The following is a 24,292-nucleotide window of genomic DNA, read 5'->3' as shown; positions in this document are numbered from 1 at the left end:
CCGCAAGTCTTCTTGCTGTGCTGCCCTACGCCAATGTTTATGAAATACAGTGCATTCCTGTCCTTTCACCCAGTGCCGGTGAACAATTTGGTGCCTGGTGCCAACGCAGGCACCCTTGCACAATGGTGCAAGGGTGTCGGCGTTGCATGTAGGATTGTTTTTGTGCAGGAAGAGGCACCTTCCTGAACAAAAACAATCCGGAGAGGCATTCTCCTCTTTCTATGTGTGTTGCAGAATGCATCACACGTGGAAAGAGAGAAAAACCAAGGAGAAATAAAAATATTTCTCTTTGTTGGGGGGGGCATAAGGGTTTGGTACTGTCCCAGGTTTACGGAATTTAGTAAATATGGGGCAGTTTCAAAATCCATGAGTGTTGCGAGGGAAATCCCACGTAAAGTCCATAGCTTTACCCCCTGACCCAGAGTAAGGCAACGCAGTTACTTGCGCTGCCTTGTATACTCCATATCTGTGAGGCCATGAAAAGCCTTGCAAAGTGGCTTTGTGTGGCCTCATAAATATGGTTCTGCAGTCTGTGCCCCCACAGCGACAAAAAGAGTGATTCTCTGGTGGCACACAGGGTTTGTAAATATGCCCCTAAGATTCTAAAAGCAAATAAAAAATTGTAATACAAATGGTACTCATATAAAACACTCTAATGCCCTTGAACTAAGTTTGCGCTATATAAAACTGCTTATATATTAAGTCTGGTGGTGTTTATATTTCAACCACATGATCATGTTATTCTTGGGGCGCCCATAGGCTGTTTGCATTTACGATTCCTGCTTAGTGATGAATGTGTCTACGTGTCGCTCAATTGCATTATGACATTATGAACATTATATTCCATATTTCTTTGAGTCAGAAATAAAGTCACCCTAACCTTACGCCTCACTACAGGCTCATCATGTTCCTGGTGCTTAAGGTGCATTGGCACCATGGAAACTGTAAAGAGGCTCTGAATGTAGGTCAGTAATAATGACAGGGCTGGATGAGATCTCTAAGTAGATGGATAATGATGCAATCTAACTATTCAACATGCATTTCTCATACTAAAGGTCTCATTAAGGAGGCCCCTATAATTCTGAAGGGGCTAATAGCGGGAGTTACTGGCCTCATCGTAACTGCGAGTCCTGCTAGACTGCTGTGAGTTTGGTGTTCTTTACTCAGTCATTAGGCTGCTGGAACTGGGGGAAGATGTGAACCAACCACAGAAATCAGCAGTGGCGGCAGGAGTTGGGGCAAAGTGGCTGGGCACAAAACAAAAAAGACACACAAACCCCCCCCCAAAAAGTACCTGCTGCACTGCCACCAATTCGCTGCTCTTCTCGGTCCCTCACTGAAGGCATAGGCTCCCAGCCTGCCCTGCAGCCAATCCTAACGCTGATCTTATTCTGCTGACAGCATGAGAACAGCATCAGGATTGGACTGAGTTCTCTCGAATTGCACTCCCAGGAAGACTGGGAGCCTGTGCCTGCTCTCTCCAACCCGGCAACACAGTGCCATGTTGGAGCCAGCTCAGTGTGCATGTGTGTTTGGCCATCCTGAGATGGCTGGCCAAACACACATTCACACTGAGGGGAGTGCATCTACCACCCCCCCCTGGTGCCTGTCATCCCCATTACCCAGCCCCCAGTAAATAAAACATAGGTTATTATTGTTTTATTTTTCATGTTTTCAGCTGCTGCTGCTGGAAGGGAGTGGGGATGAAGCTCCTCCGCATAGCAGAGGTGGTGCCGCTGGAAATCAAGTTTGTTATTCCCCAATATTTCCCCATTTCTCAGGGGACCCTCAGGGATCAACTCATAAGCTTGTGGTGTTTCACTTCTTACGTGTGTTACCTCTGCCCATGACATCAGTAACTACAGGGGTGGTGGATTACTGGATCAATTTATGGCTTCCTACAAACTTGACCATTTAAAGTTGTAATTCCGACAGGAGGGCAGTACATTCTCACGTGGTGATTGTGAAATTCCTGGTGCCAGGGCCCAGTAGTCAGTGCAGTCAATAACATTATATCAGTTGGACAGTGACTAACTCACTCTTGACACACACTGTTTTTGTTTAGAAGCATAAGCCTCTGCAGAAATGTCAGTTTCCCTACAAACCTATCCAACTACCACCCTCATCCCAGTAGACAAGTTGCAAACTGTTTATATTCAGGCCAGTTGTTAGCATATGCATCTTTTAATGTATGTGTCTAATAGTATTTGTATAGTACTTACTAGCCCCACTAAGGGTAATGAATAGCTTGTCCATACAGGTAGGATGCAACACCATGTGGGTGTTTAGTTGGAAGAGTGCTGCCTTTGCTTTGCTTTGAGTTATGTGGCAAGAGTTTTCATGTTGTGCGTAAAGGCCACTGAGGTGCGGTTATCATCTTATCGAACACGGTCCTTAGCTGTGTGATGGATGAGAGATAGATGAACATTTTTCTAAAATGTGTTATGATATTGCACTGATTAGCTCTACTGGATACTTTAAGTGTAATTAGAATTACATGAAGTCCCCCTTAAAGTGTTGGTAGTTATCCTTTATGTTTTCTGACCAATTTCGTATGCTGGCTGTGGTAGAAGGTCTTCCATTCTGGGTTCTTAAGGATCCACAAGAGGTAACAGGTGTTGATAAAGATTTGGGTGCAGAGGGATCAGACATCTGCCCTAATAGAGTGTGTGACACTCCTCTTTTATATGATTGACATTATGAGGTGTCAACTGAAGAAATTTGACACGATGGATTAAGTTGATGTCACACCTTTTGTTATTGTAGGATGTCAATGCTCAGAATTTGTAATTATTCAGACCTGCAGGGGCTTTGCTTGACCAACTATTTGTGGTATATCTCTACAGTCTCAGTAGAAGCCACCACTCATTTCTTTCACTATGGTGCCCTGTCATGGAACTCACCACCCAGATTTCACAGACATATTACATTCTGACCTAGATTTAAGAAGGCCTAGTGCAGTGGTCTCCAAACTTTTTAATGCACCCCCCCAGTTAAAAAATAAAAATCATTGGGGCCCCCCTCAGAATTCTTCATAATTATTTTGTAAAGATGGCAATGTTTAAATATGTCTAGATGTATTTAAACATTGCAGTTATGTACCTTTTTTTTTAAATACAATAACATGTTTCTGCTTAAAACAAAACACTGTTATCTGTGTAATGTTTCTTTTGACCCGGGGTTTAACTTCCCCCCTGGGATCACTTGAGGCTCCCCTAGGGCGGCCCGCCCTCCAGTTTGAAGACGCCTGGCTTAATGCCTCCTTGCGCCACTTTAGCATCATTTTCTCAAGCTAATGTAGCCCGAAGAGGCCGAAATAGCTGCACCAAATTTACAAAGTGGCGCAATACATGCATTGCACACTTTGGCCCATATTTATACTTTTTGACGCACAACTGCGCCAACGCAGTTGTGCGTCAAAAATTTTAGCGCCGGCTAACGCCATTCCAAAGCGCCATGCGGGTGCCTTATTTATTGAATGACGTTAGCCGGCACAGCTGACTGGTGTGCGTCAAAAAAAATGACTCACACCAGGCAGCGCCGGCGTAGGGGAAAATGGAGCTTGGGCGTCAAAAAATGGGGCAACTCAGGTCTGAGGCAAAATTTTGGCCTTAACCCGATTTGCACCATTTATTTTGACGCCCAACCCCCATTGAAATGACTCCTGTCTTAGCAAAGACAGGAGTTATGCCCCCTTGCCCAATGGCCATGCCCAGGGGACTTATGTCCCCTGGGCATGGTCATTGGGCATAGTGGCATGTAGGGGGGCACAAATCAGGCCCCCCAATGCCACAAAAAAAATACGAAAAAAATACTTACCTGAACTTACCTTAACTTCCCTGGGATGGGTCCCTCCATCCTTGGGTGTCCTCCTGGGGTGGGCAAGGGTGGCAGGGGGTGTCCCTGGGGGCATGGGAGGGCACCTCTGGGCTCCTTCTGAGCCCACAGGTCCCTTAACGCCTGCCCTGATCCAGGCGTTAAAAAACGTCGCCCATCAGGCTGGGCGCCGTTTTTTAAGGCCTGCCCCCTCCTGTGCGTCAAAATGACGTCACAGTATAAATAAGGGGCACAGGCCTTAAAGTCATTTTTTGGAAGGGAACGCCTACCTTGCATATAATTAACGCAAGGCTGGTTCTCCCTTCTAAAAAATGACGCACATGGTGGAACTTTGACGCCCGCGGGGTCGGACGTCAAAGTATAAATATGAGGCAGTGTTTGCGCCGATTGTGCGTCAAAAATTGTGACGCACATTCGGCGCAAAGAGAGTATAAATATGCCCCTTTGTAACCCCTTGCACCACATTATGCCTGCCCCAGGCACAATGTATGAAAAGGGGCACGCCCCCATTAAGGGGGCTGAAAAAATGGTGCAAAGAAATCTTGAAGATTTCTTTGCACCATTTATTCTGCATTTTTAACGCCTGCATAAAGCAGGCGTTAAAAGGCGGCACACCATTATTTATAATGGGCCTCAATGTGCTTTGCAGGATTAGGGTCAAAACATTTTATGTTAATCCTGCAAAGCGACAAATTAGCATAAAAAATGTTGACGCTAGTTCCCTAACTACCACCATGGTGCGGCATATCTCAAATATGGCACAGACATGGTGGCGTTAGGAGGGCGCTAAGGGAGCTCAAGAAAAGTGGCGCTGCATTGGATGCAGTGCCACTTTTCTTAAATCTGCCCCTATGTATCCCTACCTTCTACCTCTAACCACAAGATGGAGCATAGTTAATCTAATCTCTGTGACAGCCCACCCAGTATCAATTTGGTATAATCCATGTCACTATATCATATCATATACGAAAGCTTAACTAACCGTTAAGTAGTAACCAGACAGGTGAGTCGAGACCGAAGGATTATGCCTCAAGTTGCCAGTAAACAGAACACACTAACTGCAGGTCCCAAAAAGCCACATACTCTGAGCACTTACATTCTAGAATGACAGCATTGATGACCATACCAAGGCCTGCTTGGCAAATCCCTTCGATTGACCTTTCACAATTGCACTCATATGAAGGTGGACTGCAAACACAATCTATTCAATCAGAATTCTGATCTCCTCTCAGGTGAATATTCTGGTTGAATGCAGCTCCATTGGTATTGGAGCTGTTTGTTTCACCTGATATTTTTACTCAATCGACAGAATTAACCTGTGTTTTTCCTTCCGGACATGTGTAATCACTTGCGCACAAACACATATGGAGTGACTCGATCAAGTGGAAACCATTTGCAAAAGGTTAACTAAATTATTTACCAGAAGGAGCCCCTAATTCTGGAGATGGGCATGTGCTCAAGTGGAGAAGTGTGAGATATGTATGACTATTAAAAAAAAGCACGTCTGGTTTGGCTAAAATGCCTTAAAAGCTCAACTCATATCTGTTTATCACGTAATTCTTCTAGCTCCATCTAATGCAAGCAGTTGATTGCATAGCTGCAAAAAATCCCTGACTCTGACTAATACCTTGACCATCTACTTCCTGGCTTTTTAGTTATCAACCCTTTACATTCTGGGACATACTGCACATAATTTACACATAGAAAACTATGCCCTCAGTACATTCTATCTAAGAATCCCCATGTGCGAGATCAAGGCCCTCATTCGAGTTATCCACAGTTTGCAGTGGCGAAACCGGAAGACCGGTATTAAATATACCATCTAGCGTCTCTGCTTCAATGTCCGGTCATTGCAAGTTTTTCCCCCCGAAATGGGGAATAACCCAGATTTACAAATTGTTTTACAGTGCAGTTTTTCACCATTTCGGAAAAATGGCATACATTGTGTACCTCCTCAAAAGTGTATGCAGGAATGCTGATGATCAGGGCACAAGTCGGGGTTACACACCGGTTTCACAAGGTGGATGCCGCCTATCCTGCAAAGAAGTTGGGCCCCAATAAAATATGGTGAATTTGCCCTGGTGCACCGATACACTTTCAGCAGAGTCTGCACACACTTTCGGCAGTGCCTGCATGGTGTATGTTTTAGTTTGTTCTGAGCATCAACGTGCAGGACGGGAGAGGGCTTTCTTATTTTAAATTCTTGCTGGCCAAGGACAAAGGCGGAATTTAAGGGACTATCAGGCCTCCTTTTGTTTGATTATCCTGGCAGGAAGCTGTCTACGGCCTCACACCTAGCTGCAGTGGATGAAAACAAAGGCGTACAGCCAGGGTCGGCTTTAGGGCAATGCCACCAGTGCAGCCGCACTGGGTGCTGACCTGGATGGGGGGCGCTGACCTTAAAGAGTTACTGTGGTAGCAATAACTCACGAAACTTGGGATTTTGAAAGCACCTGCTGAAAAGTTCCTTGTGCATCCAGCCTTTAGGAAGCAATTAACATGCAAAGACAACTCTTGTGATTAATGTTCTTGCATGTGAGAGAGATCGGAGTTTTGTCTAGTGGCAGTTTTGACTTGATATCAAGTAATACAGAGGGTTACTGCAAAGAACAGAACTATGTTTTATTTGGATAGCTGAGTGGATTAGTGATAACAAAGCCAGCCTTCACTAACACCTTAAAACAAATGAAATGTAAGTGACAGAGGGGCTATGGAGAGATGAGGGGCACTTTTGCCGGGTGGTAGTGAGGGAATTTGTGGAAGAGGTCATGGGGTAGGACAGCAAAAAAGATTGTTGCATCCGGCACCACCAATGGTAAGCGGGCCCTGCATACAGCTTGTTATCACAGGCAACTAACAGAGGCATGGTTTTCAGTTTGTTCAGTCTCTATATAAAAGATATGCATGCACTGTACAAATGTCTGTTGGTCTGTCCTAGTATTTACGCAAATAACAATTTAAATACCACTGTTTTGCTTAATTTCTTTTAGAGCGCTACTCATCCCACTGCAGGGTGTCATACCTAAACATTATACACTGACAATAAATGATTTGTGTGTAATTCAATGTACAGGATGCGTTACATAATACAGTGGGGGCTACAAGGTGTAGAAGTCACATGTCCTTCGTAGCTCCCTGTGCTATATTAGAAGGATTACAAGTTGTGAACAGCAAGTTACAAAAGGATCTTTGTGTTAAAAGCAGCAACCCACTTATCTACATAAAATACAAATCTGTCATATGCTTTATACATGATGTTTTTTGCAGGAGACACATTAATACTGCATGCTACTTTGACTCGAAACTGGGACTAGGCAAAGCACAGATCTCTCCAGCTAATGTGTTAACACCCAGAGTTATCTTACCATTATTATTATTCTCTGAGATTTACTGGGCACACAAAGATCTCTGCAGCAGGTGCCTTAACCCCATAAGATATTTTAAAATATAGACTTTGCAACCAATTAAACAGAACTGATTTACTGCCACATTTCTCCTTTTTGTCAAGTCCTTTTTTTAAATAAATGTATAAATTGAGGTCCAGATTTTTTGTCAGGGTTGCATAATTTTTTCCCACAACCCCCACAAAATCTTACTTATTAAATTTCGCACTGCAGTAAAATGTAGTTGTGATAGAACTGCTAAGCATATGTCTCAGGTGTTAAGATCTGATGCCAATTCCTGTGAGGTAAGGGGTTGTGATGCCAAGTGCAATGTCATGCACTGTGATGTATTGCGCCATGATGTCACTTGCCTACTGCCTAACTTGGTTAGCCCCCCTCTCTTTTTTTTTTTAAGACTTGTTCCCTGCTGATGGTGAGTCAGGGGGGTAGGGTGCAGTGGGGGTCACAGTTAGGGTGACCACCCATCCATTCTTTACACGGACAGTCTCTATTTTCTGACTCTGGTCTGTTGTCCGTGATAACTTTTTCTACGTGCACAGTTTTCCATAATTTGAACAATGCGGGGTCCCATCCAGTTATGTCGCTGGATTTCACCCTCCAGTGGTCACTCAGTAAGGTGGTCAGAGCGCTAATGTTACCTAGGAACTGCTCGTATATATCCGGCCAATCCTAGGGCTCAACACCCCCCAATGCCCCTGACTACCATTATAATATTTTAGTTAGTCCTGGTGTTTCTTTAAGGAGTACCGAGCACACCTTCACCACTTTTCTTCCCTGGTTCCACTGCCAGCGAGTCCAATGGGCTCATTGTTCTTGGCCTCTACTTTTGAACCTAGCAAAAGATTGCTAACTTGCCTCTGGTACAGACCTGGATCCTGACTGTCCTAGACAGTGAGAACTGACCGGTTTCGTGACAACAGCTTCTGCAACTAAGAAGTTAAGTTAAAGTGCCTGAGGCCGGTTGATTACTGTCCGACCGCAATATATTTGTTAGTGCAACATTATTTGTTCACGCCAAGCTTCTCTTTTTCACATTTTACCAGGTGCAATTTTTTTCCTTCTCTCCTTCACCCCTCTTCTCATCACTCAAGCCTTCTCCTAGCCTTTTCCTAATTCTCACTTCCATGGCCTCCCCCCATCACGCTTTGCCTCGAGGCATTCACTCCCCACAGGATTAAATGAATGGTCAGCCTTCCTTTGTTTGTTTAGAGTGAGGGTTTTACAATCGCGGATGCACACCTCTGGGTGCTCCTGGAATTTCACGCTGTATGAGGCTTGACCACATTGAGTTATCCTAGGCAAATATTTTAATTGAAAGTATCTTTATGTTTGTGGTATTTTCAAGGTGGCAGAGCTGAGCCAGGTGTCTGACTTGGATCTAGGAGCCTATGCACGAGCCTAGCCCTAAAAATGTTTGCCATGCAAATTATGCAACAACCCCATGAGAAATATGGTAAGGTCTCTTCCAAAGGCAAACAAGTATATTTCTTTAAGGTGGAAACTTTCTTCTTATTAAGTCACATTTTTTCACTGCACTGGGAGGTACTCATTAAAAGTGATTTACTTTCAAAGATGAATTTAGAACCAGTTTTGTCCCACTTAGCCCTAGATACAATGTCATTAGTGACCTAAGAGCAAGACAGTTTTCATGTGCACTCTGTATGTGGCCCAGATTCTTATAGGCGGAACAAGATTTAAGTCTATTAAATCAAACACAATACATTTTTTAAATGCTCGTATTCTGAAGTCACATATTTGAAGATGTTTTCATATGTGATAATAAAGTCAAAGGAAGAGCAGCAAAATAAAATATGTGCCTATGATCACACAATTTGGCTAAACAGGAAGCCAGGATTAATCCCTGGGTTTCTGGATTCTGATTGTACAAACCGCTCACTAAATGGATATCTCTGTACCACTCCTTTTTTGTCTCAAATGTTTATGTATTGATTTTAACTCTTTGCCCGTAAGGGTAGGGTGTGGATAGCAGGCAGAAGCCGCATGAAACCTCGGTTTGTTTTACATAAGGACATCTATCTGAGCCTGGCTAAAGCTTTTCAGTGGCTTTCGAGCTTTTTGGTGGCTTTCAGTGGCTCGCCCATCTCTATGGTATATGACAGCACCTTCGAATAGTCCAGCCTAGCTTTACAGAACAACGTGGTTTTCATCTGTGCTCCCCTGAGGAATTGTTATTCTGAAATAACATTTCAGTGAGGCTACTAGGTTTTCCCTGTATAGGTAAAAAGCCTGTATCTCTGCAGTGATTGCATATATCAGTGAGCTACCTTTCTTTCCCTGCTGGAAATAAAATTATACATTTTCCCTTCACTTTAGCATTTTGTTACACCTCTGCTGTAATACACCCGATATTTAGCGAGAATGACTCCAGGCATGCATTATTGCCCCCTGTGATGACCTATTTTTCCGATTTTACTAAAATTGTCAGGAATAGTTCTATTTCGCTTATCACAAATACCTAATATAGCACAAGCTTCATATGCAAATTTTGTTTTTAACTTCTACAGTCCTGCATCCTCAAATTGCATACTGTATCGAAAATATCTTCTACATGCCTAAAATGTGACATGAAAACTATACTTTAATTAAACCTTCTGATTATCACCTCTAATTTTCCTTTCGGATGGCCGTAATCTTCACCTCCACCCTCTACTATCATCCTCTCTCTGAGCGCAACCTACTGTCACATGCATGATTTTCTTAATCTCTATTATTGTTTTTCAATAAATTGCCCAAAACCCATTTACAAGATCACAACCTCTTGCCTCCCAAATTCAGACCCGTCCAACCTAATAATACCTAGGGGCATATTTATACTCCGTTTGCGCCGAATTTGCGTCGTTTTTTTCGACACAAATTCGGCGCAAAACTAACGCCATATTTATACTTTGGCGTTAGACGCGTCTAGCGCCAAAGTATGAGGAAAGAGCGTAATTTTTTTGTGTGAACGCCTTCCTTGCGTTAATGAGATGCAAGGTAGGCGTTCCCGTCCAAAAAAATTACTGCGACACAAATGCGTCGTATTTATACTCCCGGGCAAAAATCGCGCCCGGGAGTAGGCGGGGCAAAAAACCCCGCATTTGCGCCTCTTTTTAATGCCTGGGTCAGGGCAGGCATTAAGGGACCTGTGGGCTCAAAATGAGCCCACAGCTGCCCTCCCATGCCCCCAGGGACCCCCCCTGCCACCCTTGCCCACCCCAGGAGGACACCCAAGGATGGAGGGACCCATCCCAGGGACATTCAGGTAAGTTCAGGTAAGAATACATTTTTTTTTTTTTATAATTTTTTTTGGCATAGGGGGGCCTGATTTGTGCCCCCCTACATGCCTCAATGCACAATGACCATTCCCAGGGGACGTAAGTCCCCTGGGCATGGCCATTGGGCAAGGGGGCATGACTCCTGTCTTTACTAAGACAGGAGTCATGTAAATGGCGTCTGGGCGTCGTTAAAAATGGCGCAAATCGGGTGGAGGCGATTTTTTAGCGTCAACCTGACTTGCACCATTTTTAAGACGCCCTAACGCCATTTTCCCCAACGCCGGCGCTGCCTGGTGTACGTGGTTTTTTTCCACGCACACCAGGCAGCGCCGGTCTGCTAGCGCCGGCTAACGCCATTCAATAAATACGGCACCCGCATGGCGCTTCAGAATGGCGTTAGCCGGAGCTAAACTTTTTGACGCTAAACTGCATTAGCGCAGTTTAGCGTCAAAAAGTATAAATACGGGCCCTAATCTTCTAAAGCTCATCTGTTAATCCTACCAATCATATGCATGTGCTCACATAACTATCTGCCCCCAATAATGATGACATCTAACTCGTAATTATTTAACCCACCACAAAGAAACTGGATTAAATGCATAGAATGGTTTTCTTTGGGCACAAAAGGTTAACCCCAGCAGCCAAAAGTAACCAATAACACTGGAGTAACTACTAACCCTGGGTTCTGGAGCAGCTTGCTACCTGGCATAAAGCACTCCCAACACCTTGCCAGGGGGAGTAAGCGCATTTTAAATGCAACTTCAATTTGTAAATTCAGGAAGTGTGCCATATTAAAAGCATCTCGGGTTTCATTTAACAGACTTTAAAGTTGCTCCACCTTTAATACTCTAGTACACATATGAGTTACAAATAATAAATCAAAAGTTCAATTGTGGCATTTTTATCATGGTAGGGGTACAGGAATGTTTTTAAATTAATGCTGAAATTCTATCACTTTTAATACATGCCCATCAGTGCAGTGCAGCCAGACTGTAAACTTCCTATTATAAAGTTGCTGGCAAGACTGATGTAGTGAAAGCGGAACTAGGCTCTATAGGACTAGGACATCCAATGCCGAGAAGGTGTTGGTGGTGGCAAGCCGGGTTCCATCTCGAACAGGGACTAGTATGTGAGGTGTGTTGTAAACCACAGATGGATGTAAAAAGCTAATGAGAATATTCCTGTCCGGAATCATAGAGAAAAAAAACAACTGTCCCATACAGTGTTGAAGGAGAGGCATACGGGGCAAGGCAGTGTCAAAGATGGCAAAAATGTTTCTCGGGTGTCCCCTCCAGGACAATGGGCATCTGTAAAGGAGGAGAGGACCTGTTAACAGCTACATGAGGGGCTGCTTGTGCAGTGTGGGATTTACCCCCTAGTCTACTGACAGGTCTTGACACCTAGAGCTCTATTAATGTTTTTAAATTTAGCTATGATGCTTTCCCATCTGTTTTGAATTTCAAATGTGTTTATTTGAACTAACTTGTCAATTTTTCTTAACTCCGAGGAGGTTTGAAAAGTGTCCACACACATTGCTACCTGTGATGTCTTGGTGAGCATACTCCTCCACACCAGATAGAGCTACTCCAATTCCACTGAGATATTTAGCCTCCTGGTTTTTTTTTGTTCTCGGCAGTGTTTTGGTTGAATATCAGTCTCTCCTTAAGTTTTGGCCTGGCCACAACAGCCATTGGCTACCACTATAAGTGACTTTATTTTTCATTTTATAAGGTGTACGTCCATGCAAAAAGTAGTCCTGTCCATGCTAAGAACTACTCTGGTCACTTGTGCTTTTTGGAATCCAAACTATTTTAGCTATTGGCCATTCTTGTTATGTTGCTGAAGGGATAGTATCTCCCTCAGCAGTGAGGTTTAGCAAAAATCTTGACAAAATAAAACTAGCATTGCCAAAGCCAAAATACTGGCAGGTGTTACCTCCACCAATGTGTCTGTACAATTAACATTTTGTCCTGAATTTTGACCCTTTGTCCTAACTTTTTGTCCTGAATTTTGTACATTTGTCCTGAAATTTTACACCCACTGTCCAGAATAAGCCTTCATGCCAGGTGGTCACCCTAGTCATAGGGTCCCTTTGTCTGTCAGAGGGAAGCATTGTATAACTCCCCACCCCGACAGCTGCTGGGGATGGCATGGACTGTGCAATGATGGTGCCTGCAACCAGTCTGTCTATGGGGGAATTAGGACATTAGGGGGCATACAAGGAACTGGCACATCAGCTCTGATGTGCTAGTTTCCATGTGTCGCCCTACGCCCCTAACAACACCATCGTAGCACTGTATATGTAATACAGCGCAACATGGTGCACGTTAGCACTATAGTTTTTGTTTTATGCTATTGTGACGCTTTGCTGGGCTAGCGCCAAAAATGTGTATGCTAGTCCAGCAAAGCTTGGGGAGGCCCATAGGAAACAGCAGGGCAGGCGTTAAAAAATGACGCTAGAATGGCACAGTGAAATCTAGTAGATTTCACTGTGCCATTTTTCTGGGCCTTCCTGTGGGGAAACGCCTCCCTTGCATACATTATACCTGGCACAGGTATAATGTGGTGTTAGGGTTTACAAAGTGGCACAATGGTACCATTGCACCACTTTGTAAATACGGTACAGGGTGAGGACCTGTTTAGTGCCATATAACATAAAAAAGATGCTACAGCAGTGCTAAGGGGCGCAAGGGACTTGTAAATCTGTGCCTTGGGCTTTTATTACTGACATTTGTACCTGGCATCAGAGTGTTTTTTGCACTGGATATGAAGGTGTTTTGCACCCAATTTAAACTAAAATCTATGCAACTAAGAACAAAGGGGCAGATTTGTCAAAACGTGTGCAACAGAAAAATCATGCAAAGTGATGCTAAGCGTCGCGAGAGTATTACTGTCCAGCACAAATCTTTCTTCATGCTGGAATGTTACACAAATAGTGGTTTGCACAGCTTTGCTTTATTTTGCTTCATAGGGGTGCCCCATGGACATTTACACACTACGACCCATGGCTCTGACACAAAGCCCTGTCTTCTAAAATAAGTAGACAGGGATTTGCACCAGACAAAAAATAATGAGACAGGTGCCCAAGAAGAAATATTTTAATTTCTCCTAAGTTTTCTCACTTTGCTTGAGTGCTGCACTGTACAGCACACTTACAATGTGTGAACAGTTATAAACTTGGGGGCATATTTATGAGCCCTGTTGCATCGTTCTTGCACAATGCATCATGGTGAAAGAGCGATGCAAGCCCAAAATGAGATTTATGAAGTCACTCAAGGCCCTGAATGGTTCATAAATCTAGAATAAAGCAAAGCGGCGCAAATCTCTGCGTTGCGTTATTCTGCCCCAGGGAGCCGTTCCATGGGTGTTGCGTGGGTGTTCCCATGCAACATCCATGGATTTTGAGACATTCGTAGATTTACCAGAAGTGGCAGACCAGGGAATGCACCAACATTCTACGCCTTCCCAGGTGAGGGATAATGAGGAGAAATGTTTTGTATTTCTCCTCGACTTTTCTTCTTTTCCTCATTCTGCAGCACCCATAGAAAGAGGAAAAGGCCTCAGGGGATTGTTTTTGAGCAGGAAGGTTCCATTTCCTGCACGAAAACTATCTTCCTTACAAAACAGGCACCCTTGCACCATGGTGCAATGGTGCCTGGGTTGGGGCTAGGCTGCCAAAATAGTGCCAGTGCAGGGACAAAGGTAAAAATGGCCGTATTCTGTTAAATAAGGTACATTCCTGCCTTTTCTCTGTGATCCAGCGCATCGCAGCAAGTTGACTTGCTGCACTGTGTCACTTGGCCATAAATATGGCCCTTAGTCAATGCATATTATTTTGTACTGGATGGGAGCACTTTATGTACAACTAGGCTACATATCAAACACACACCTTAACACTAGGGTGCAAAGATGTGTGCATGGCGTTATGCATCACACATCCAATGAAGGACATTGTTTTGAACAGATCTTTTTTTACTATTTCACATGCTTTGTTGCAACAATTAGCCCAAGTAGAAACACAATGAAACAAAGGTACAACAAAAGGGAAGACCAAGAGCCCCACTAGATCGTTTCCAGGGGAAAACCAATCGCAGCAGCACTTGCAGGGAGTGGTGGTCACTCGTGAGCATGCAGGATGTTGCTGGGCCAAGCATGATAGGAGCGGGGTGTCCACTGAGGGCAAGGGAGAGAAGGAGATGGGAGGATGGGGGGAAACTATCAGAAACAGTGAGCTAGTACCAGGAGCTTCCTCATTTTCTGAGTGGTGTATTGCCTTAGGTTTGCAATAAGCTGAAAGGGTTGAGGGATCTGAGCCTTTGTGGTGTGAATCTGGGGAATTCTAGCTTTGACATATAACTTCACAGATAGGGTTTTGCTATATGTTGTAGAACCAGAGGAATGCGGGTCTCTTCTCTTCCAATATAGGGAGAGAAGTTGATTGCCTGCACCTGTCATGTGCTGTGCTAAGGCACAGTCTAACCCTATGCTCTCTGCCATCTTGGTTGTGCAAAACCCCAGGAGCACAGTGGCTAGGTCAGCTGGGATAGAGTAACTCAATGTGGCTTTGATGTGGCCTAGGATTTCTTTTCAGAATGTCTGAATGAGCGTGCAGTCTCACCACACATGTTGAGAGGAACCAAACTCCATATTATGTCTCCAACAGAGGTTGGAGGTTGCAGGGTACACACTCTGGAGTATGATGGTGGGTAAGGTACCATTGAACCATCACTGTGTATGCCGACTCCCACTGGAGAATACTGTGGAAGAATTATGGTATGGTTGTCCACGGTCGGTCCCAGTCTTTATGATATATGTCCTTCCCCAGGTAAGCTGCCCATCTCTTCTGGTAGTTGTGTGAGGTGTGTGGTTTGGAATCTTGAAGGGAGTGGTTAGTTTTGAATATAAGGTCTCTAGTGCCTGAGAAGGCTCTTACCAGTTTCTTGAAGAGGGTCAGGTGCAGTGTGGCCACTATCCCATTGGGTAGAGGACCCAGTGGCGGAGTTGGCAGTACTGGAGCCATGACTTCTCTGTGACATGGAATTCCTGCTTGTATTGTTTCAACGATTTGACTGACTCGTCTGTGTAAAGATCGCATATAAGTCTGCAGCCTCCCCTTTCCCACTCTGTGACGGTAGTGGGGATAGGGCAGAGGCAAAGTCAGGGTTCCTAGCTATGGGTGAATTGGGGGATGGGAAGTGTGAAAAGTTTTAAATTTAATCTAAGCATTGCATTTTGTACTGGAAGGCTAACATTCCAGTACAAAACACATGCTAGACATCAAGCACACACCTCTGCACTATGGACACAGGTTTTTGCGTGGAGCTAAGGAACTTGCTTGTGTGCCAATGATGTATAAGCCAGCAGCAGCACCATATCCTAATAGATATGGGGGGATATTTAAGAAAACTGGCGATGCACTGTGTGCAGCGCCACTTTCCTTACGTTCTTAGCCCCCCAACGCCACCATGTTAGCACCATACATAACATACAGCGCACCAGGGCGGTAGTTAGGGAACTAGGATCAGCATTTTTGACACTAGTTTGGCGCTTTGCCGGATTAGCATCAACATTTATTGCGCTAATCCTGCAAAGCACCTAGAGGCCCACTGAAAACAATGGGGGCCTCATTTTTTATGCCTGTTCTGTGGAGGCATTAAAAATACTGAAAAAAATGGCATCAAGAAATCTTTTAGATTTCTTTGTCCCATTTTGCCAGCCCCCCTAATGGGGGAACGCCACCCGCTTGCATACATTATGCTTGGCGCAGGCATAATGAGATTCAAGGGGTTACAAAGTGGCCCAAAGCACGCATTGCGCCACTTTGTAAATATGGCGCTGCGATTTTGGCCTCGTTGGGCTACATTAGCATTAATAAAATGATGCTAATGTGGCACAGGGAGGCACTAGGGGCTCTTAAATATGCCCCATGATGTTGTGATTCTCTCTCCCCTTGCACTACTCCTAAGTGGTAAGAAAGCCCTATACTAATAACTGTAAAATACAATGTTTCCAGAAGTTACTGGCCAAGAGTACTCCAGGAAGTGCTAGTTAACATAATATTAATATAAATATAATGGGAAAAGAATGTCCCGTGCATAGTGAACAGGCTATGGATCCTTGCCATGAGTATCCACCTGTAGGTGAAACTGGTATCCTGATCTTTTTGTTAATTTAGCATGTGCACAAATTCCTAGGCCTGTCTCTAGCACTGTGAGGCCCAGAACCTGTTCTGAGACCTGGAGAGGCGCACCAAGAGTGCACTCATAGTCAGCATAGGACTACTGTCTATGCCCAGGGTGAGTCATTTAAAGCAGCAATAGCAGCCCACTTATGAATCAATGGTGTTACCAGGTCTTTCTCTCTGTGTCCAGAAGAATATCGTCTACTATCTATACTCTTATATTGTTCCACTATTATTTGAGTCACAGATCCGTGGGATAACATTCTGTGTGTCGGTGTGTGTGCCACGTGCATGAGACCTGCCGTCCCAGCACCCTATTGATACCTGGCCGAGGGAGTCCGTTACTGCTGAAGATGATTATCACCGTGTGTGACACCACACTGACATTTACTCAGAGAACTGAACTGTTGTGCACATTATACCTTGATGGTGTTCCGTTTGACCTTAACCAGTGCCTGATCAGTGCCTGGTCCAGTGGTACACACTGCAAATTATAGACCCTGGGGAACTCTGATTGTTGAGGAAGGGTACCTTAGGATGTACCACCTCACAGAAGATTGCAAACAGTATCAAGCTATGTCTGAATCTCCTTAAACGTTGTGTGAAATTACATTGTGCTGTGTGATTAAAGTACTTTCTTTCAATCCAAAAGATAAACAATGGGGTGGATATTTTATTATTGTTACTGTTGGTGGACTGTAAGTTCTGAGCTCTTGCCCACATGCTACTCCGTGAGAAGGCTTAGACTGCTTGTCCCTGCTACTCCGAGAGTCAAGTGCTGAAAGGGTGTACTTGGCTTCATAGTAGGCTGGATCTCAGGACATCAGTGTCAAGAAACCTCAGTTACCAGGGTTGGGGCAAAGTAGACCCAGTCTGACCTGCAGTTCACAAATGGTACAGCAAGGATTCCAAATCCATAACTGTCCTCAGAGGGAACCTGGATCATGACTGTGCCTCGAACCTCCCATAAAAGAAACTTCCAGGCATTTGCCTGGTCTGGCCTTTAGTGCAAAAAATCAAGTTCCTTGCATTTAGTCATATCCTTCAAAGAACAAGCTCGATCTATTGTCTGTAGCCCTCTCATTTCTCAATCTTCCCAGAAGGCATTCCCAGTCAGGGCACACACTTATGTTTCATTGTTGAATTTGTCAATGTTTATATCTAAGTCTGCAGCATTTTTGTAAAGGCTAGTCCCAATTGTGAGATATGGCATTGACCATTACGACAACTGACTCTTTCTTTTAGGTTGTATTTCACAATATTGGCTGCAAAAATATTGGTTTGAGCAAATATCGAATACTAGTATATTGTCAAAGTACACATAGGTAAGTGTAGATTTACTACTGTCTATTTATCTTTATGACATAATGTAAGTCAATACTATGTAATCAATATTGTTGCAGATCGTTATTATGACATTAGTACTGTGACTCTCCCCACCCCCCTCCACCTTTTAAATGACGTGGAAACAGATTTGTTGTTGAGTGGACCCGAAAAGGGTCATTCTCTTCGTGTGGCTGTTATCCATGTGTCAGAAACAGCTTCAACGCGAAGAGAAAATAACCCAATAATAGACTCAGACGAAACCTTCACCCGCCTCTCCCGATAAATTAAAGAGAAGAATTATACCAGATTTAAAGCATGCTCGAAATACTCCTACTATTCCCACAAGTCAACCACCAAATAGAACTAACAAGAATCATCTTATCATGTTTATGGAGCACAAAATTAAGGCAAAATAATCCACTTTGGTCCCAACAAAAATCTCATGGAAATGCTTTTGCCAGTGCCAAGCCAGGTACCCAGATTTAATTGAATATGAAAAAGGGGCACTCACACACAATACATTTTAAAACACAAATATGCACGGTATTTACAGCTTAAATTCAAAGTCCTCTTTACTGTGTGCAAGACTTTCTGGCACAAAGGCTAGCGACACCTGCAGAGGTTCATCCTTATAACACAGTGAACACAAGCCTCCATTGAGACAAAGTGCATGGAGTCCAACAACCGAAGTATGACGTAGAAAAAGCATGATCGTGTGACGTATTAGTCATCGGGCACCGAAATCATTTTCATTAACATCTTAGAGCAAAGTAAAACCACCATATTAACCCCTTAAGCATCCTTCACTTAAAACTAGCACACATTGCCTGCCAAATTGCATCAAAGTATATCCAGGTCTTTCAAACGTTTATTGGGCCCACTCAACCACAACAAGCTCCAACCTTGAAATGAAGACCAAGGTAGGGACACTAAACCAAACTTTACAACAATGAATTACTCTGCCCCTGCCACTCACAAGACAAACAAATCCTCTGCACGGTGGGTTGCTAATGAACTAAAAGAGAATAAAAAGGAATCGACAGATTAGTGAAAGTCTGGTAGGAGTCTAAACTAACCTTAGATTCCGCCACTTCTAAAAAATCTTCAATCCACATGCAAGAAAGAAATACCCCTTGCAAAACCCCCAAAACACCGGAATACTATCACCCAGGCCACAAACCACAATTAAGTCTTTTTTAAAGTCATCCTTCACTGCATCAAAATTGCTTACAGGAACCACTCTTTCTACCATAATGGAAAGCTCCAAAAACTGTCAGCAGACTTCCAAATACAAGAGTAATCAAATTAGACACAACCAAGACCAGCATGTCATATTTATTTCCTGATCCATTGAAATGTCTGTTGCAGAAGGAATATAGTGAGAAACTGACAGAAGTTGTCACACACAGAGTCCCACAGAGACACAAGGTGAACTTTTAAAAGCTTCTACCTATTCATGATATGGCATTAGTACAAAACACATTTCATTCTTTTACAGCATATAGAAAGAAAGATAAGAGGAACAGCTGCACAATAAAAATAAGAAATCAAAAACTAAAACAGTAAAAAAAAAAGATGGCAAGACAGTGGAGTTTAACAAAGTGCTGCACCGCCGCCCGAAATTGCGATTCAAACACACACCAGCAAGTTATATACATATTTCCAGAGGGAACCGTCATTTCAATTATTCGATACCTGGAACACAGAAGTCGAGATGTCCTTAAGTAGAAGGAAGGGTAGGTAATCAATGGGAAGAACATCCTCTGTGTAGGTTTGAAATGGTGCCATCTTGTCCTGTTGTCTTGTTTGGGCCTGCTGCGTGTTCTCAGCAATCTGGCAGAGATGAGCGGGCCAACAAGTTAACAGGGAGGGCCAAGCCAAAGTCGAGCTGAGGGCCTGGCCCGGCTCTAAGAGCTCATGCACAAGCAGAGCCCGAAAATGTCTGGCACATAAACTGTCCATCAAACACCATATAAAAATACGATAAAGACTTCAGTATTGAAATAAAACAGGATTTAACATGTAGGAGCGTTTCAATTTAGTAGTCAGATTATAGCGCTGCATTGAGAGGATAATTGATTAAAATGTACAGATTTTAAACATAAATTTTAAAATATTCAAGTGCCTTTAATCTTCCGTCCAGACACAAATGTCATCAGTGAGTTAAAAGGCAGATCGGTTATCATGTGCATCCTGAATATGGCCTAGATCCTTACAAGCAGCAACATTATAATCTATTTAAATCAGTCACAAGGGTGTGCTTGTGTAGCACACTCTCTGAATTCATATATTTCAAATTGTTTTCAAATGCAATAAGAAAAAATTCATCAGGGTGAAATAAAATATTTGCGTAGGATCACGCAATTTCATCAAGTTTGGAAAAATCCTAGGCTTTCTGATTTCACATTGTACAGTTCAGCCACTAGATGTGTTTCTATTTCCCTCTCCTGTTTTACACGCAAACTTTTTTTTTCCATATTCTTGGCACCATAGTTTAGAGTGTCTGTGGCAGGCAGAAGCCGGATTAAAGCTCTGCACCTTTGAGGGCCAAGAAGACCTCCACCGAACCAGAGCCAGGCATCTGGCTCGAGCTTTCAGTGGCTCCCCCTTCTTTACAATCTGGGTACACTTTTATGTGCTCTATTATTTTACCACACTATTTCTCAACAGAGCTAGACTCTGCTTGTTAGAAATTGGGACTCTAGTTGACAGAGATTTACACCCTGTCCAAGCAGGGACCACAATCCCAGTCATGATAAGATGCACGCTAAGGGGCATAATTACAAGCTTCTAGCACTACCGGAGTGTCACTTTTTGTGATGATCAGGTGGCGCTGTGCACTTTGCCATATATACAAGGCTGCGCTAAGCCACTTTTTGTGGCTTAACGCCGCCTTGTAAACATGGGTCCCTCCGATGCAGTTGTCTGCGACAGAGAGGCGTGCAATGGTTATTGCTGAGGGCTTTTTCACTGCAACACCAATTGCTTTTGACGCTGCCCCAGATTTACAATCATTCGTAAATCTGTGGCTGCGCCAAAAACTAACACCACCCCAGCATGGTGCAATGATGGCAAATACTTTTATTTCTCCTTGTATTTGCTTTTTCCATGTGTGCTGCGGACTGCACTCTGAACTAACTTAGCGTGGTGCTGCCAATTCTGGCAAAGCCCTGCGCTGCACCAGACCTCTGGCCCTAAATGTTTACCCGTGCTCACCCTCTGGTAACTTGGCACATAGCAGTCAGGCTAAAATAAAGAGGCAATGTGTAAAGTATTTGTGCACACCCACAGCAACACAGTGACGATGCCACAAAAGTACTCCACATCAGTTTTGAAAAATAGCCAATATTTAGCTGAGTGAAACAGGACCAAAACAACACAAATCCAACATACACAAGTCAAGTTATTAATTTTTAAAGATTAAGGGGCATATTTATACTCCGTTTGCGCCGGAATTGCGTCGTTTTTTTTGACGCAATTTCGACGCAAAACTAACTCCATATTTATACTTTGGCGTTAGACGCGTCTAGCGCCAAAGTCCATGGAGTTAGCGTCATTTTTTAGCGTGGACACCTACTTTGCGTTAATTATATGCAAGGTAGGCGTTCCCGTCTAAAAAATCGACTCCGAGGCATGTGCGTCGGATTTATACTCCTGGGCAAAAATCACGCCCGGGAGTGGGCGGGTAAAAAAAAATGACGTACGGCCGCTTTTGTGCCGTTTTTTAGCGCCTGCAAAAGGCAGGCGTTAAGGGACCTGTGGGCTCTGAAGGAGCCCAGAGGTGCCCTCCCATGCCCCCAGGGACACCCCCTGTCACCCTTGGCCACCCCAGGAGGACACCCAAGGCTGGAGGGACCCATCCCAGGGACATTAAGGTAAATTCAGGTAAGTGTTTTTTTTAAAAAAAATTTGTGGCATAGGGGGGCCTGATTTGTGCCCCCCTACATGCCACTATGCCCAATGACCATACCCAGGGGACAGAAGTCCCCTGGGCATGGCCATTGGGCAAGGGGGCATGACTCCTGTCTTTGCTAAGACAGGAGTCATTTCTATGGGGGTTGGGAGTGAGAAAAAAAATGGCGCAAATCGGGTTGAGGCGAAAAAATTGCCTCAACCTGACTTGCACCATTTCTTGATGCCCAAGCCCCATATCCCCCTACGCCGGCGCTGCCTGGTGTATGTCGTTTTTTTTAACGCACACCAGACGGCGCCGGTGGCTAACGCCGGCTAACGTCATTCAATAAATACGGCGCCCGCATGGCGCTTCAGAATGGCGTTAGCCGGCGCTAATTTTTTTGATGCAAAACTGCGTTAGCGCAGTTTTGCGTCAAAAAGTATAAATATGGGCCCAAATCAAAAAGCAGTGGCGAAAAGTCAATAGCTTTAATCAGGGCAATCTGGTAGTGCTGGACCGGGGCAAATCCAAAAGAGCAGGCTGACCGCGATGGAGCATGAGCCGGGTACAGGAGTCAGACAGACCTGCTGATGGTACCTTGGGAGCGTCAATGCTCAGGGATGATGCGTTGATCTAAAGGAGGGGATGTGTCGCTATCGCAGGTGATGCGTTGTTTCCTGATCGGGCAACGTTGATGCGCCGATTTCCAGAAGCGATGTGTACCAGTTCCGATGCATTGGTGCTGCGTCAGCTTAGTCGGGCTGGGTTGTAAGCTGGGGTCATTGTGTCACGCAATCGGTGAGCGGTGTTTCTGCGGCTTCGATACAGGCAGTGGCGAGGTTTCATTTTTGAAGTGGGATATACTGGTTCTTATCGACACACCGGGTTCCGTGCATTTGTACCAATTGATGGGCTGGAGTCGATGTGGTGGTTCTTGAGTTGTAACATCACACTCACATTGAAGGGCCCAGAACTGGATTTGGCACCACTTGGCAGAGAAGGACTCGCAGCAGAGGAGCCCAGGTGCTGGTAGCTAGACGCAGGTTAAGCCTTTGATGTCCCTAAGATTTCAGAAACAGGGGCAAGCTCAATTAAATCCTTGGAGAAACTTTCGTTTGCAAGATGTAGAGAGTTAAGTCTAGTCCTCTCATTCCCAGGCAAGAAGCAGCAGGCCAACACAGCAAAGCAAACTGCAAAGTGGCAGTCCCTACTTGCAGCACAGCCGTCCTTCTCCCTGGTAGAATGTCATTAGTCCAGAAGTGTTCTGAGTATATTGTGCCATAGGTCCAGTGCTTATAACCAAAAAGGCCTTTGATGTAGGCGTGACTTCAAAGGAACTCTCTGAAGTGCACAATGGTCCCTTTCAACCCAACCCTGGCTCTGGACTACCAGTAGGGGATAGATCAGCCCTCTGTGTGGGGGCAGGACACAACCTATTCAGATGTGAGTGTGAACTACCCCTCTCTCTCCCTGCCAAGGAAGATTATCGGTATGTAGATGGATGTAGATGTATCCCGTCACACCCAGCCCTTCCTGTGTTGTGGCTGTCTAGAGACAATGCAGAAGTGTAGCTGTCACCCAAACCCAGATGTGTATTCAAAATTGCAACTTTTTAAAAGTGTCATTTCCAGACCTGTAATTTAAAAATTAACTTAACTAAAATATATGTTTTTAAATTGAAAGTCCAGAGATACCAAACTCTACCTTTCTTTCTTTTCTCATTTGGAAATTACACTTAAAAGAGGCTTTGAGGTAACCCCAATGTTAGCTTGGCATACTGGAGAAAATACTTAATACAGTTGACACCTGTGGCGACACCTGTGCCAAATCGCTGACACAGGCACACTGGAGAAAAGTCTTGTTATATGGGAGGACAATGTGTAAGAAATCACTAAAATCTTACACTGGAGTCGTAGGCTTCTGAGGGGACTCTTCTGGATCAGGTATACAGGCCCCTTGGGGATCGCCTGGATACTGGCTGCTCCTCTAGCAAGACAATTTATCTGAAAGGCGCTATGGTCAGTATGACCTACTCCATGTCCAAGCTCACCAGAAAGGTCCTGGGGCATCTTTCAGATAAATTGGCATAGGTGTCAGGTTACATTAAAGATAGTTATCTTGGGCACCTATCGCCAATTGTAACTTTTTTTGTTCCAGCCCCTCTCACATCCACTCACTACCGGCATTTTTCTTAAAAGAATTCAGGCACAGAGCCCTTTAGCGGGGCCCATAAGGCATTGCAGTGCTGGCCTGACGAGGAGCATGGCCCAATGATGAAGCATGCCACATAATGGTGAGCGAGGGCTATTGCTCCTGCAAGGCTAATGCGTGTGGGGACCAAAAAGACCCCTATCCTAATTAGTGGAATGGAGTA

This window comes from Pleurodeles waltl, chromosome 4_2 (genome assembly GCF_031143425.1).
Source record: "Pleurodeles waltl isolate 20211129_DDA chromosome 4_2, aPleWal1.hap1.20221129, whole genome shotgun sequence".
In the NCBI taxonomy this organism is placed as follows: Eukaryota; Metazoa; Chordata; class Amphibia; order Caudata; family Salamandridae; genus Pleurodeles; species Pleurodeles waltl.
The sequence above is the reverse complement of the archived record's forward strand: the minus strand, read 5'-3'. Positions refer to the sequence as shown.